The 16,813-nt window shown below is 45.2% G+C and overlaps 1 long non-coding RNA gene and 1 other non-coding gene across 3 annotated transcripts; one reads left to right on the top strand and one right to left on the bottom strand.

Annotated features, from left to right (window-relative positions):
- Positions 1–2,423: 2,423 nt before the first annotated feature.
- Positions 2,424–2,579, bottom strand: LOC112207259 (U12 minor spliceosomal RNA). Its single transcript, XR_002941701.1, has one exon. It is a non-coding gene; the product is annotated as a U12 minor spliceosomal RNA (small nuclear RNA).
- Positions 2,580–5,383: 2,804 nt separating this feature from the next.
- Positions 5,384–10,228, top strand: LOC134809316 (uncharacterized). 2 transcript variants are annotated; one of them, XR_010154734.1, is made up of 3 exons: positions 5,384–5,873; positions 8,866–8,995; positions 9,391–10,228. It is a non-coding gene; the product is annotated as an uncharacterized LOC134809316 (long non-coding RNA). The 2 variants fall into 2 exon arrangements; XR_010154735.1 differs by having other exon boundaries at positions 5,385–5,873; positions 9,398–10,228.
- Positions 10,229–16,813: the final 6,585 nt, after the last annotated feature.

The raw sequence follows: 16,813 nt of genomic DNA, 5'->3' as shown, positions 1-16,813 counted from the left end.
CGAGATTGTGCCACTGCACTCCAGCCTGGGTGACAGAGTGAGACCCTGCCTCAAAAAAAAAAAAAAAAAAAGTAAAATATATAATATGATAGTGATATATGTTGAGGAGAAAAATGAAGCAGGGAAGAATATAGTATTTGTGTGTATGTGTTTGTATGTGCACGCACACCTGTAGTCCTAGCTACTGAGGCAGGAGGATCCCTTGAGCCCAGGATGTCAAGGCTGCAGTCAGCTATGATCCCTGCCACTGTATTCCACCCTGGGCAACAGAGCAAGACCCCCATCTCTTAAAAAATAATTAAATTTAAAAATGACGTTTGATGAAGATCTGAGGGAAGTGTCTAATTGAAGAGAGAACTTTGAAAGACGAGTAAAACTTTCAAGACAGTCTAACACAGGGGTTAGGGTAACGTCCCCTGGAGCCATACTGCCTTGGTTCAAATCCCAGCTTCCTCCATACTAAATGTGTGACCTCATACTCCTATTTTCCCCCTCTGTAAACTGGGGCTAATGATGTTAACTACCTCATAAGGATATCGAGAGGATTAATCTGAGTGCTTACAATGTTGTTTGACACAGATTAGCTGTTTGTAAACATTGGCTGGCTGAATGAATTAATCTTCATATTAATACAGTAATCATGGAAGTTTTTAAATTAAAAAAAAAACTTCTTCAAAAATGAGATTGTGGGACAATGGTTTGGGGAATGTTCAAATTGTGGACCCCAAAATGGAAGGTGGTTTTGGAACCCTGGCAGTCACTACTTCGAAGTTTTGGCTCTGTTATTGAAAGTGGTGGGGCAGGATATGGTGGCTCATGCCTGTAATTCCAGCACTTTGATAGGCCAAGGCGGATAGATTGATTGAGCTCAGGAGTTCGAGACCAGCCTGGGCAACATGGCAAAACCTCGTCTCTGAAAATTTAAAAAAATTACCCAGGTGGTAGCGCACACCTGTGGTTCCAGCTACTTGGGAAGCTGAGGTGGAAGGATTGCTTGGGCCCGGGAATTCGAGGCTGCAGTGAGCCATGATTATGCCACTGTACTCCAGCCTGGGTGACAGTGAGACCCTGTCTCGAAAAAAAAAAAAAAAAAGTGGTATATATTTACTTATTTAGCTATTATCATTACCCCAAATTATTATTTGTTCTTTTTTAAAAAGATTTTTTTGGTCCTGCACGGTGGCTCACACCTGTAATCCCAGTACTTTGGGAGGGCAAGGCGGGTGGATCACCTGAGATCGGGAGTTCAAGACCAGCCTCACCAACGTGGAGAAACACCATCTCTACTAAAAATAGAAAAAATTAGCCAGGCGTGGTGGCACATGCCTGTAATGCTAGCTACTTGGGAGGCTGAGGCAGGAGAATTGCTTGAATCCGGGAAGTGGAGGTTGTAGTGAGCCGAGATTGTGCCACTGCACTCCAGCCTGGGCAACAAGAGCGAAACTCTGTCTCAAAAAAAAAAAAAAATAGTCTCCATAGTCTTGTTATGTTCCCCAGGCTGGTCTGGAACTCCTGGGCTCAAGGAGTCCCCCTGCCTTGGCCTCCCAAAGTGCTGGGATTACAGGTGAGAGCCACTGTGCCCAGCCAGCCTTGTCTTTTTATTTTCTTTCCAACTCCTTCACCTCCTTCAAGTCGTTGGTAAACATCAACTTCTTAAAGTGGACTTTCCTTATTTAAAATTCCAATCCCCTTTTATTACTCACTCTCCAAATGTTTTCCCTGCATATCACACACAAACTGCATTAGGCATGGTGTCCTTTTAGTTATAGTCATGGTGCTGGGAATTTTTTTATTTTTTTTATTTTTGAGACAGGGTCTCACTCTGTCACCCAGGCTGGAGGGTAGTGGCACGATCTCAGCTCACTGCAACCTCTGCCTACGGGGTTCAAGTGATTCTCATGCCTCAGCCTCCAGAGCAGCTGGGATTACAGGTGTGTGCCACGACACCCAACTAATTTTTGTATTTTTAGTAGAAACCGGGTTTCACCATGCTGGTCAGGCTGGTCTGGAACTCCTGACCTCAAGCGATCCACCCACCTCGGCCTCCCAAAATGCTAGGATTACAGGTGTGAGCCAAGGCACCCGGCCCCAGTCTACTTCTTTTTTTTTTTTGAGACGGAGTCTCGCTCTGTTGCCCGGGCTGGAGTGCAGTGGCGCAATCTAGGCTCACTGCAAGCTCCACCTCCTGGGTTCACACCATTCTCCTGCCTCAGCCTCCCGAGTAGCTGGGACTGCAGGCGCCCGCCACCACGCCCGGCTAATTTCTTTTGTATTTTTAGTAGAGACGGAGTTTCACCGTGTTAGCCAGATGGTCTCTATCTCCTGACCTCGTGATCCGCCCGCCTCGGCCTCTCAAAGTGATGGGATTACAGGCATGAGCCACCGCGCCAGGCTCCCAGTCTACTTTTTAGGTGTAAAGGTGTCAGGCAGATCGCGACTCCTAGGCATCCCGCAAAGTAGGCTGGTCACCTTAGGGGCGACCTTTACCAGCTCAAAAATTCGTCTCACGTTAGCAGTGAGGATTCGGGCGTCACCCCGAATAACAATCGTTATTTTCCTTACTCATAAGTTTAAGACATGGTACTGGGAATTTAAAAAAATAAATTAGGTTATTTTAGTGAGAGAGAAAGAGCGAGAGAGAGAGAGAGAGAAAGAAGAAGAGGAGGAGGAAGAAAGGGAGGAAGGAAAGAAACCATCATATTCTTTTTTTTTAAAAAACCATTATATTCTAAATGAAGTAACTCAGGAATGGAAAAGCAAACATCGTATGTTCTCACTTTTTTGTTCTGTTTTGTTTTTTAAGATGGAGTTTCGCTCTGTCGTCCAGTCTGGAGTGCAGTGGCGTGATCTCGGTTCACTGCAACCTTTGCCTCCCGGATTTAAGCGATTCTCCTGCCTCAGCCTCCCAAGTAGCTGGGATTACAGGTTTGTACCACTAGGCCCGGCTAATTTTTGTATTTTTAGTAGAGACAGGGTTTCGCCATGTTGGTCAGGCTGGTCTGGAACTCCTGACCTCAATTGATCCACCCGCCTCAGCCTCCCAAAGTGCTGGGATCACAGGCGTGAGCCATCGCGTCCGCCCTGTTCTCACTTACAAGTGGGAGCTAAACTATGAGGACCCAAAGGCATAAGAATGATACAATGGGCTCTGGGGACTGGGGGGAGGGGGTGGGAAGGGGGTGAGGGGTAAAAAACTCCACATCGGATGATGGGTGCACCAAAATCTCAGAAATCACCACTAAAGGACTTTTTCATGTAACCAAACACCACCTGTTCCCCCAAAACTACTGAAATAATACTAATAAAATAAAAATAAATTTTAAAAACCCCTAAATCCATTAAGATAAGGCAGGACTGGTGGGTTGGGGCCAGATCACACAGGGGTTTGACATGTGTGTGTTCAGAAACTTGTTTATTTTTAGAGATGGGTTCTTGCTATATTGCCCAGGCTGGACTTGAATTCCTGGGCTCAAGCAATCCTCCCACCTAAGCCCCCCGAGAAGCTGGGACTATAGGTGCATGCCACCGTACCTAGCTTAGAAATATATTTAAATTTTATTAATCAAAAGCCTTAATGCACCAAGAGTTCATCCAGAGTAGGGTGTGGAACTTGGGAAGGGTTTATAGCAGGAAAATGACCACAGCATGAGCCCAGCTAGGCCATGTACCGAGTGGCCTTGGGCAAGTCATTTATTCTCTCAGAACCTGTTTCTTCTTGTAGAAAAGGGGGATCGTGTTGATCCCTAACTCACAGGGTGGCTGGGAGCCTTAAACAAGGCCATAACTGCAGTAAGTTCTGCCATGTATTCAGAGCTAACTATATGTCCTAATCACTTTACATGTATTATTACCCCCATTTTAGAAAACAAAAAACACCGTTCCAGTGCAGTCCTTAAGACGGCTTGGGTTCAAATCCCATCTCTGCCACTTACGGATGTTTCCCCATCTGTAGTATGACGAGAATAAATGTGCCTATTTGTGAGGATTAAATGAGACAATACATGAAGGGCATTTAGAATGACAAATAAAAAGAAAAAAAGAGAAAAAAATAACACATGATCGGCATTTAGAATTATTCCTAGTACATACAAGCAGTCAATAAATGTTAGTCAGACATCGAAGTCTCCCTGTGCAAAATTGCTCACAATTTTCTCACAAACCAGCTAGGAGAAAAAGAAAGACAATCCCACTTCTATGCAATGCATGATGAATATTACTGGCAGATATAATCAACACAAAATTACACAGTACTTAACTGAATCTCTTAACAGTTTCTATCTTACTTTCATTGACGGTTATTATTAATAATTAGTAATAACCATTAATTATTTATAAGATATTCCTCATCAGGCCTTAGTATTCTGGGGATATATAAAGCAGGGTTTTTAGAATGAAATAATTAATGAATAAAGTACTCTATATATTATCAATAGCTCCAAAGCATCATAAATGTATGTCTCCAGACCTGTTAACACCAGAGGAATCAATACATTTTCTTGTAATTTTAATTTAAAAAGCCAGAAACTCAGGATCTAGAAGAATTTGCTTTAAAAATAAGTAAGGCCAGGCGCGGTGGCTCACGCCTGTAATCCCAGCACTTTGGGAGGCCGAGGCGGGCGGATCATGAGGTAAGGAGTCCGAGACAAGCCTGGCCAACATAGTGAAACCCAGTCTCTACTAAAAATACAAAAATCAGCCAGGCATGGTGGCGCGTGCCTGTAGTCCCAGCTACTCGGGAGGCCGAGGCAGGAGAATTGCTTGAACCCGGGAGGCGGAGGTTGTGGTGAGCTGAGATCGCACCACTGCACTCCAGCCTGGGCAACAGAGCGAGACTCCGTCTCAAAATTAATTAATGAATTAATTAAAAGCCAGTAGCAATAAAATTTAATTATACAATTTTTAAGAATATGAAATAAAAAAACAGCAAAATTAAACTTCGAAGATAAAAACTAAGTGAAAAAAAGAAACCGAAAATTAAAAATCCAAAATATTAAAAACAAAGGCACATAACCTTCGCACCTTTCCAAACTAGGATTCGTACAGATGCCACCTAAATGAAAAACACTCTGCTCGCTTTCCCCAGCCTCTGCCTCTGCCAAGACTCTTAAATCATAGCGACTTCTAGGCCACCATTGTCCTCATCCAGAATCCGCTTTCTCCCTTTTCCAAAAAATTCCACTAGCCCTACAAACGTGGCCTCTTTGGGAAAGCTTTCATTTTGGGAAAAAAAAAAGCGGGGGGTGGGCGCCAGAAGGGTCGGTCTGGAATCTGACCTTGAAAAAGGCTGATTCATCAAATTGAAATATATTAAAAACAATCATATGCACACATACGGGTAACATTTCTATACCAGGTTTCATTCCGAGGGGGTGGGGGGGCGGTCTGGATAAAAGCCACTACCAAAGCGCTATAGGAGAAAACCAAACCATCAGCGCGTTCAATCAATCTTAGTGTTTTGAACCCGCCTCCAGATTGTTTTCCTGAATTGTGGCTGCGCAGAGACTCCGGGGTGGGATGAGAACCAAGACTGCCCCACTGCCTCCCTACCCGACTGACATTGGACACGGAACAAGAGACCTGACAGGGTCCAACAGAGAAACGGGGATGGGCTCAGAGCCTCTTTCCAGACCCGCCAGTCTCTGGTGCAACAGATGATGTCCGGGAAGAGGCGGAGCCAGGTGTGACAGTTCTGAGGGCCAAAGACAGCCGTTGGGTTAATCAATTGTTCTTTGGAGCAGCTTGGACACCTTTAGAGGGTGGGCTCTATAGGTGAAAGAACGGCAGGCGGACCGACCAGAAGTTCGTGCTCTGATGGCCGGGGATGTGCAGAACTAGAGGATGCGGAGCCGATTGACAGCAGGCCTGAGAGAGAGGTTAGCACTCATAGTTCTTCCGCGAGAAGGGGGCGGGGATTGAAACTTGATTGATGGCATTTCCGACCAGTGAGAACGTCTGAGTCAGGGGCCCTTGAGTAGTATGTGTCTTTTGGCAGTAGAGGGTTGGTCCTTACTTTGACTGACCCTCTTATCATCCAATAAACATGCCTACTTGCGTTGGGGGCGGGGCGACTGAGTGCAGGAAAGACGGGATCTTGTCCTTGTCCTCGTTTCCCTTAAAGAGGAAACTCAGTTCCACCAGTAGCTCCCTACCCGCTTATCTGTTTTTTATTTTATATTTTTTATTTTTTTGAGACGGAATCTCGCTCTGTCGCCCAGGCTGGAGTGCAGTGGCACGATCTCCGCTCACTGCAACCTCCGCCTCCCGGGTTCCAGCGATTCTCGTGCCTCAGCCTCCTGAGTAGCTGGGATTACAGGCGCCCACCATCACGCCCGGCTAATTTTTGTACTTTTAGTAGAGACGGGGTTTCACCGTGTTGGCCAGGCTGGTCTCGATCTCCTGACCTCAATTGATCCGCCCGCCTCGGACTCCCAAAGTACTGGAATTACAGGCGTGAGCCACCGCGCCCGGCCTTATCTGTTTTTTAAAAGGCATATGATGCTTTAAAAAATTCGAAAGTCACAGATTTAGAACAGTTTAGCTTTTCCGCGCTGTACAGAAACGATGGCCTCACTGCACCTGTGAAAAAAGAGCCGCCCCAGAAAAGGCAGTCTTAGGGTTGGGGAGTTGGCCTAGGATTGGAATTTGATTTGAGATTTTAGGCCTGAGAGGCTACAATGGAGGGCGGGTGTTTCTGATAGAAGATTTCTGGGGTGAGTGATGGAAGGGTTCTAGGGACAATATTGGGGTCTGTGGAGATCAGTAATAGATGGTTAGTGGAAAAGCTAAACTGTTCTAAAGCTGAGACTTTCAAACGTTTTAAAACATCATATGCCTTTTTAACAGATAAGCGGGTAGAGAGCTACTGGTGGAATTGGTCAGTCTGGGTCACCCATGTAGACGCCCATAGTAAGAGCCTATTCTCTGATGAGGCCGACTGGAATCAAACAGCTGATGCACTTCTAGTTCACTGCCCCCTGAACATGGCAATGCATCCACCATCATAGACTGGGCACAAAGTAAAGGACTCTATGTTTCTGACACAGACCATTTGCAGTCTGACAGTGGTGTGCCTTTTGTTGCAAAGGCCACCCAACTATGGGTCAGTAGTCAAAGCCTTCCATAGATGTTCTATGTGCCCTACCATGGGCAGGTATCTGATATTGTTAAATATTGAAATGGCCTCCTCAAAAATGAACTCAAAAGGATTGCAGAACCTACCTCTCTCTCCTTCTCCTGGTCCACTCACCTTAGTAAGGCAGTTTGGTCACTAAATGTGGCTGTCCCAAGAATGGCATTATCTCCCATTGGGTACCTCAGATAATGGTCAGAACAAAAGGGGTGGGCTATAGAGGCATTTGGGATTCTGCCCTGGCCGTTCCTGGACGTGATGTATTTTTCTTTCCTTTAACAGTAATCACAGGTTCCAGGCTAGCCTAGTTGGTAACCCTCCAGGCAGCAGCCCAGCCCAAAAGAGCCCTAGGGGACTTAAACTTTTTTTTTTTTTTTTTTGAGACTGAGTCTCGCTCGGTTGCCCAGGCTGGAGTGCAGTGGCGCAATCTCAGCTCACTGCCACCTCTGCCTCCTGGGTTCAAGTGATTCTCGTGCCTCAGCCTCCCAAGTAGCTGGGATTACAGGCACCTACCACCACGCCTGGCTAATTTTTGTATTTTCAGTAGAGACAGGGTTTCACCATGTTGGCCAGGCCGGTCTCGAACTCCTGACCTCAGGTGATCTGCCCACCTTGGCCCCCCAAAGTGCTGGGATTACAAGTGTGAGCCACCATGCCTGGCTCGGACTTAAAGTTAATTCTGGTCAGTCACCTGAATTATCTTGTTGGGTGGACACGGTCCTAGATCCTAATGACAATGACCACTTGATTGAGTACACCACTCACCAAGTTCCCATACAGCAGCTCACACTGACTAAGATAGAAGACATAAAAAAAAAATCTCTGTAAATTTTATAAAAATGCCTTTGGCCCTCTTGTACTTGACCCTTCTGGATGAAAGGTCTGGGTACAAATAGGGGATGACTGGGAAAAAGTGAAGTTACAGGCTCTGGGATGGGATACATTGATTTCATGAGGTGTGGAAGGAGAGCATTTGGGGAGTGATATGGTTGGTTTGGCTCTGTGTCCCCACCCAAATCTCACTTCGAATGGTAATCCCCCTGTGTCAGGGGAGGGACCTGATGGGAGGTGATTGGATTATGGGGGGAGTTTCCCCCACACTGTTCTTGTGATAGTGAGTGAATGAGTTCTTACGAGATCTGATGGTTTAAAAAGTGCATGGTGCTGGGCACGGTGGCTCACGTCTGTAATCCTAGCACTTTGGGAGGCCAAGGTGGGCAGATTGCCTGAGTTCAGGAGTTTGAGACCACCCTGGGCAACATGGTGAAACTCTGTCTCTACTAAAAATACAAAAAGTAGCTGGGCGTGGTGGTGTGTGCCTGTGGTACTAGCTACTCAGGAGGCTGAGGCGGGAGAATGTCTTGAACCTGGGAGGTGGAGGTTGTAGTGAGCCGAGATCACGCCACTGCACTCCAGCCTGGGTGACAGAGCAACACCCTGTCTCAAAAAAAAAAAAAAAAAAAAAAAGTGGGTGGCTTTCTTCCCTCGCTTTCTCTCCTGCTACCTTGTGAAGAAGGTTCTTGCTTCTGCTTCACCTTCTGCCATGATCGTGAGTTTCCTGAGGCCTCCCCAGCCATGCAGAACTCTGAGTCAATTAAACCTCTTTTCTTCATAAGTTACCCAGTCTCAGGTAGCTCTTTATAGCAGTGTGAAAATGGACTAATACAGGGAGGGAATATCTTAGACCCTGAGAGGTACAAGATGGGGAGAAAATGAATGCTCTCTTTGTCCCCTAGATCGAGCACTCGCAGCCCAACAAAACAATCATCTGGTCTGCTGGAGTCAAGCAGCAGGTGCAGCTGGCCATCTAACCTGCTGCTAGGTTTGCCATCACCGTCCTTGGGTGACAAAACCAGAAAAAAGCATGTGAGTATGGCTGCTCCTGAATTACTCTGCTGTGCCTGATGCCATCAACAGCAGCTCCTGAACACAGGCTTCCCTCATACCTGTAGACATACGTGGGCCAGCACAACCTTGTTTAGATCTGATTGATCCAAATTCATCTGCTTCTCCTGGCACCCAAGTGGCCTTGGATTATGCCACGTTTAGAGATTTAAGTACAAGCACTAAGATGCTACTTGCTATAGGTGGAATGTTTATGTTACTTCAAAATTCATATGTTGGAATCCTAAGCCCCAAGGTATTAGAAGGTAGGGTCTTTGGGAGGTGATTAGGTCTTGAGGGCAGAGCCCTCATGAAAGGAATTAGTGCCCTTATAAACGGGGCCCCAGAGTGCTCCCTTGTTATTTTCTCCATGTGAGGACACAGTGAGAGGATGGCCATCTGTGAACCAGGAAGTGGACCCTCACCAGATGCAGAAATCTGCTGGCACCTTGATCTTCGACTTCCAGCCTCCAGACGTGTGAGAAATAAACTTGTTGGTTATATGCTACCCTGTCTGTTGTATTCCATTATAGCAGCCTGAATAGACTACTGCTCATAACACTTTACCAAACCAATGTAATGGTGAGTCCAATCAAGTTGAACAACAAATGCTGAAGTGAAATGAACTGTTCCCCTTTGGATGGTATATTTGTATATGGGGGGAACAGTAGGTAACAGAATGTCTCTCCACTGGGACAGGGTTTGCTTTGGGGCCCATGTATTGCCCCCTAAATTATTGACAGTATGCCAAACGTCAGCGCATCAGTCTAAATTCCTTTGTGTGGGTTGTAGCGTATAGTAACCTGGCCTTAGTTTTACTACTTTGTAGCTGCCTAAAGATACAAGGCCCCAATCACTGATTACCCCAGCCATTTCTCAGGGTTGTGATGACACCGAGCAACCCTGTGGGATGAGGCAATGTCTCCCTCTGGGGCAAAAAACAGGCTGGATCACCCATGGTCAGTGTTTCTTGGCTGTGATGTAAACCTATTGTGTGTGCAACATCCACCAGGGACCCTCTGCATCACTGCTGTGGGACTTGGAGGACATGGGGAGCAGGTGCCCACGTGACGTGCATGCTGCTTGCTGTCCTAGGAGCAGGAAAATCCTTTGTCTCAGCCTCAGGAGTCTCATGTTTTCTGTCAGCATCTATAAAACATGTTAGCTTGTAAGAGGGTGAAGTCTCAGACCTTTCGCAGACCCTGACAATCAACAGTGGAGGGATTTTTCTTAATGCTCTGACAGTCTCTATGGTCTGGCCACAGTTTTGGAAGATCAGTGATTGGTTGCCAGTGGTATCAGGATGAGGCTCCAGGGACTCGAATCCTGAGGTAATTAATAATTGGAGACCTTTGAGGCTACTGATTGAGGGTCTGTGGCTGTCAATCATTGGGAGAGGGGCCATAGTGGTAGTGTTCGTGTGAGCCAGTGATGAGTGACGCTCTGTGCTTCCTTCCTTCCTTCCTCCCTCCCTCTCTTTCTTCTTTCTCTCTCTCTCTTTCTTTCTTTCTTTCTCTTTTCCTTCCTTCCTTTCTTTCTCTTTTCCTTCCTTCCTTCCCTCCTTCCTTCCTTTCCTTCCTTCCCTCCTTCCTTCCTTTCCTTCCTTCTTCTTTCTTTCTTTTCTTTCTCTAATTCTTTCTCTTTCTCTCTCTTTCGTTCTTTCTCTTTCTCTCTCTCTCTCTCTTTTTTTTTTTTTTGACAGAGTCTTGCTCTGTTGTCCAGGCTGGAGTGCAGTGGCACAATCTCAGTTCACTGCAAGCTCCACCTCCTGGGTTCAAGCGAGCACGCCCAGCTAATTTTTGTATTTTTAGTAGAGATGAGGTTTCACCATGTTGGCCTGGCTGGTCTCAAACTCCTGACCTCAAGTGATCCGCCCACCTCAGCCTCCCAAAGTGCTGGGATTACAGGCATGAGCCACTGCCCCCGGCCTCTTTCTCTTTCTTCTTTCTTTCTTGATCTGTCACCCAGGCTGGAGTGCAGTGGTTCAATCATAGCTCACTGCAGCCTCAAACTCCTCCCCTCAAGAGGTCCCCTACCTTGGCCTCCCAAAGCACTGGGATTACAGGCATGAGCCACAGTGCCCGGCCTTGATTGTGGTTTCTTTGGTTCCTTAATTGGATTCTTGGAGGGTCAGTGATTGGGCCTATGTGTGATTACTGTTTGGAGACTTTGGAGGACCCTGTGGGAAACAGCTGCCCCAGGCAGGTGGGAATGGGTCTCCAGGAAAGCACAGAGTTGAATTTTTTAGGTAATAGTCTCCCTTTAGATTCAGACCTACATTTATTTGGTACATAGCTCTACTACTTACTAACATAGTATGACCTTGGTCGAGTTTCTGATTCCTTCTGAGCCTCAGAAGTTTCCTTATCTAGAAAATGGAGATAATATAGAATGCATATGCTATATAATACTGTAATATATATAGTATATAATATATACAATGTCCTAGTATTGTTGTGGAAAGTCCTTTCCATAGCGTAAAGCCATAGAAGATTTGTGGGAATAGGGGCAGTGACACACTGGGATACACCCCTGTGGATTCAGGACTTGCAGGGCGAGAGGTGGGGAGATCATGAATGGGGACTGGCTTTGCTGCAGGGCAGCTGCTCCCCCACCTCTCTGTGGTAAATCCTATCTCCATGTATCCTGTGAGGTACTTCCACTCCCTCGGACAAATCCGACCTTCACGTGTCCTATCAGGTTCACAGTTTGACTCAGAGAAAGGCTAGCATGGAGACAGTCCTAGGACAGATCTCCTGGTTTTCGGCCTAGGCAGGTAATCTTGTCAGCAGAGAAGTTTGTAATCTTGTCAGCAGAGGGTAGGCAGTGTAGGTTGCCCAGGATGCGCACTGAAATATTCAGGAGCTTTATTTTAAGTAACCCTGACATTGTCATCCTGCAGCCTGAGCTCTTGACCTGAGCCTCACAGATGCCCCCTGCCCTCCACAATCACTGACCTCCACAGACTACTCATTCTTAAAGTTTCGTTTCTTTTTCTAGTTTTCCTGAACTGGCTAGATTCTTCAGTACAATGTGTTTTTTGTTGTTGTTGTTTGTTTTTTGAGGCGGAGTCTTACTCTGTCGCCCAGGCTGGAGTGCAGTGGCGTGATCTCGGCTCATTGCAACCTCTGCCTCCCGAGTTCAAGCGATTCTCCCACTTCAGCCTCCTGAGAAGCTGGGATTACATATGCCTGCCACCACACCCGGCTAATTTCAGTACAATGTTGAATGGCAATATTGATACTAGAACCCTTGTCTTTTTCCTGATTTAAAGGAAAATCTTTCAACTTTTCCCATTGAGAACATATTTTGTAGAGACTATCACGTTAAAAAAAACGTCCTGTCTTTTCCTAGTTTGATAGGAGTTTTTTTGTTTTTTTGTTTTTTTGACAGGGTCTTGCTCTGTTGCCCACATTGGAGTGCAGTGGCGCCATCATTGCTCACTGCTCACTGCAGCCTTGACCTCCCAGGGCTCAAGCGATCCTCCCATCTCAGCCTCCCAAGTAGGTAGGATAAGCTCACACCACCATGCTCAGCTAATTTTTTTTTTTTTTTTTTTTTTTTTTCTGTAGAGACGAGGTTTTGCCATGTTGCCTGTGGCTGGTCTTGAACTTCTGGACTCAAGCAATCTGCCTGCTTCAGCTACCCAAAGGGCTAGGATGCTGGGAATAGAGGTGTGAGCCATCATGCTCAGCTTTTTTTTTTTTTTTTAGACAGGGTCTCATTCTGTCACCCTGGCTGGAGTGCAGTGATGCAATCATAGCTCACTGCAGCTTCGACCTCCTGGGCTCAAGTGATCCTCCCCCCTTGGCCTCCTAAGTAGCTAGGACTAAAGGTGTGCACCACCACACCTGGCTAATTCTTTAATTAAAAAAATTATAAATGGATGTTAAGATTTGTCAGATGCTTTTTCTGTGTCTTTCTTGGCAACCACAAGAGTTTTATCTTTTAATCTGTAAATATGGTAAATTGGCCAGGCAAGGTGGCTCATGCCTGTAATCCCAGCATTTTGGGAGGCTGAGGCAGGTGGATCACTTGAGACCAGGAGTTCAAGACCAGCCTGGGCAACATGGTGAAACCCCCTCTCTACTAAAAATACAAAAAATTAGCCAGGTGTGGTGGTACATGCCTGTAGTCCCAGCTACTTGGGAGGCAGGCGAATCGCTTGAAACTGGGAGGCGGAGATTGCAGTGAGCTGAGATCATGCCACTGCACTCCAGCCTGAGGACAAGAGCGAAACTCTGTCTCAAAAAAAAAAAAAAGTAAATTACATTATTTAATTTTCCAATATTAAACTAACATTGTATTCCAGGAATAAACCCAACTTGTTTATTGTTTATAATATATTAACATTTTATGTATTACTAGTATTTCATTTAGGATTTTTGCATCTATGTTCATGAAGGAGATAAACCTGAAAATTTCCTTTATTTAAAAAAATTTTATTATTACTTTTATTTTTTAGAGACAGGGTCTCATTCTATTGCCCAGGCTAAAGTGCAGTGATGCGATCATGGCTTACTACAGCCTTGAATTCCTGGGCTTAAGTGATCCTCCTACCTCAGCCTCCCCAGTAGCTGGAACTACAGGTGCACGCCACCACATCTGGCTAAATTTTTATTTATTTACAGACAGAGTCTCACCATATTGCCCAGGCTGGTCTTAAATTCCTGGCCTCAAGTGATCCTTGTTTGTTATGCTATCTTTTATGGGTTGAATTGTGTTCCCCGCCAAAAAGATGTTGAAGTCCTAACCCCTAGTAGCTCAGAATATGATCTTATGTAAAGTTTGGAAATAAGGTTGTTGCAGATGTAATTAGTTAGGATGATGTCCTTATAAGAAGATGGCCATGTGAAGACAGAAACATACTGGGAGAATGCCATGTGGCCACGGAGGCAGAGATTGGAGTTTTGCAGCTGCAAGCCAAGGAACGCCAAAAATTGCTGGCAAACCACCAGAATCTAGGAGAGGAGAGGAAGGATTCACCGACAGGTTTCAGAGGGAGCACGGCCCTGCAGACACCTTGACTTCAGACTTCCAGCTTCCAGAACTGTGAGAGAATAAATTTTTGTTGTTTTAAGCCACTCAGTTGGTGGTCGTCTATAATGGCACTTCTATGGAGCTAATACACTATCCTCTTAAAATGAATTGGAGATTTAAGCCTCTTTTTTCCCCTTCTCTGTAAGAGTTTATGCAGTACTAAAGTAATCTGTTCCTTGAGTGTTTCGTAGAACTCAACTGCAAAGCCCTCTGGGCTATTTTCTTTGCGGGAAGGTATTTCTTGAATAGGAACTAAACTCTTAGTCATCTACTGTGTATCTTGAGCACTGAATATACAGGTGGGAACAAGACAGGCAAAGTCTTTGCCCTCATGGAGTGCCAATGGACAGAAAAAATACATTCTGGGTATATCTATCTATCTATCTATCTATCTATCTATCTATCTATCTATCATCTATCTATCTATCTATCCCATTGGTAATATCCAGTAGGCAACTGGATATGTGTGTCTGGGCTCTGCAGAGGGGCCTGGGATGCATGTTCAGAAGTGGATGGTTGTGGCTGGGCACAGTGGCTCACGCCTGTAATCCCAGCACTTTGAGAGGCCGAGGCAGGTGCATCACCTGAGTCCAGGAGTTCGTGACTAGCTGGCCAACATGGTGAAACCCTGTCTCCACTGAAATACAAAAATTAGCCAGGTGTAGCAGCAGGTGCCTGTAATCCCAGATACTCAGGAGGCTGAGACATGAGAATCGCTTGAACACAGGAGGTGGAGGTTGCAATGAGCCAAGATCATGCCATTGCACTTCAGCCTGGGTGACAGAGTGAGACTCCATCTCAAGAAAAATAAAAGTGGATGGTTGTTGAGACTTTGGGAAAAGATGAGTTTGTCGAGAAGGAGAGGATACATTCCTTCATATAAAATTATTTCTGATGCAATAAATTCCTCCTTATACTATTTGTGCAACCTCAGGTCTGTGATATCTTTTCCAGAAAAGTTTGTGTAGGATTGGTGTTTTATGTATTTTTGAGACAGGTTCTCACTCTGTCGCCCAGGCTGGAGTGCAGTGGTGTGAACATGGCTCACCGCAGCCTCAACCTCCTGGGCTCAAGCAATCCTTTCACCTCAACCTCCTGAATAACTGGGACCACAGGTGTGCACCACCACATTTGGCTAATTTTAAAATTTGTTGTAGAGATGGGGTCTTGCTGTTTTGTCCAGGCTGGTCTCAAACTCTGGGGCTCAAGCAGTCTTCCTGCCTTGGCCTCCTTAAAGTGATGGGATTACAGGTGTAAGCCGCTGTGTCTGGCCTAGGATTAGTGTTTTCTTCCTCTTTAAATGTTTGCTAGAATTCACTGGTGAAGCCAGTTAGAACTTTGGGTACAATATTGAAGAGAAGTGATAAAGTGTAGGTATTCCTGTCTTATTCCAGATCTTACAAGGAAAGCATTGTTTTTCACCATTAAGTATGATGTTAGATGTAGGATTTTTGTAGAAGCCCTTTATTTGGGGATTTTACAAGAATCTTTCCATTATTGATTTCAAATTTAGTTCCAATGTGTTCAGAGAACATTTCTCATTTGACTTGAGTCCTTTTTAATGTATTGAGGCCTGTCGATGGCCCAGAATATACGTTTGTAAGCTTTCTATGTGCACTTGAAAATAATGTGTATTCTGCTGTTGTTGAAGGAGTATTCTACAAATGTTATTAAGGTTTAGTTGGTTAGTAGTGTTGCTCATGTCTACTATGTCGTTGCTGATATTGACTGACTACTTATTCTGTTAATTATTAAGAAGGCTTATTGCCCGGGTGCGGTGGCTTATGCCTGTAATCCCAGCACTTTGGGAGGCCGAGGAGGGCGGATCACCTGAGGCCAGGAGTTCAAGACCAGCCTGGCCAAAATGGTGAAACCCCATCTCTACTAAAAATAACTAAAAAAAAAAATTTAGCTGGGCATGGTGGCACATATCTGTGATCTCAGCTACTCGGGAGGCTGAGGCATGAGAATTGCTTGAATGCAGGAGGCAGAGGTTGCAGTGAGCCAATATCGCGCCACTGCACTCCAGCCTGGGCGACAGAGTGAGACTCCATCTCAAAAAAAAAAAAAAAAGAAAAGAAAAAGAAAAAAGAAAAAAAAGGAGGCTTATTGAGGCCGGCAAGGTGGCTCACACTTGTAATCCCAGCACTTTGGGAGGCTGAGGTGGGTGGATCACCTGAGGTCAGGAGTTCGAGACCAGCCTGACCAACATGGAGAAACCCCGTCTCTACTAAAAATACAAAAATTAGCTGGGCATGGTGGTGGGAACCTGTAATCTCAGCTACTGAGGGAGCTAAGGCAGGAGAATCGCTTGAACCTGGGAGGCGGAGGTTGCAGTGAGCCGAGATTGCGCCACTGCACTCCAGCCTGGGAAACACAGCAAGACTCCATCTCAAAAACAAAAAACAAACAAACAAAAAAAACCAAAAACAAATAAACAAACAAGAAAGACACGAAGGCTTATTGAAAGCTCCAACTATGATTGTGGGTTTGTCTATATCTTCTTGCAGTTCTATCAGTTTTTGCTTCATGCATTTTGAGCTCTCTTTTCAGGCTATAAATGTTAAGGCTCTTAATATCTTCTTGACCTTCTTTATCCCTGAAATTGACCTTTTTCAATATTAATAGTCACTCCAAGTTTTTTGAAAATATGAGCATGATATATTTTCTCTATCCTTTTACTTTTTTTAATTAGCGTCTTTGTATTTGAAGTGCATTCCTTGTAGGGGGCACGGAGATTGGTCTTGCTTTTTTATCCAA

The sequence above is a fragment of the Pan troglodytes genome, chromosome X (assembly GCF_028858775.2).
Source record: "Pan troglodytes isolate AG18354 chromosome X, NHGRI_mPanTro3-v2.0_pri, whole genome shotgun sequence".
NCBI lineage: Eukaryota > Metazoa > Chordata > Mammalia > Primates > Hominidae > Pan > Pan troglodytes.
The sequence above is the reverse complement of the archived record's forward strand: the minus strand, read 5'-3'. Positions and strand labels throughout refer to the sequence as shown.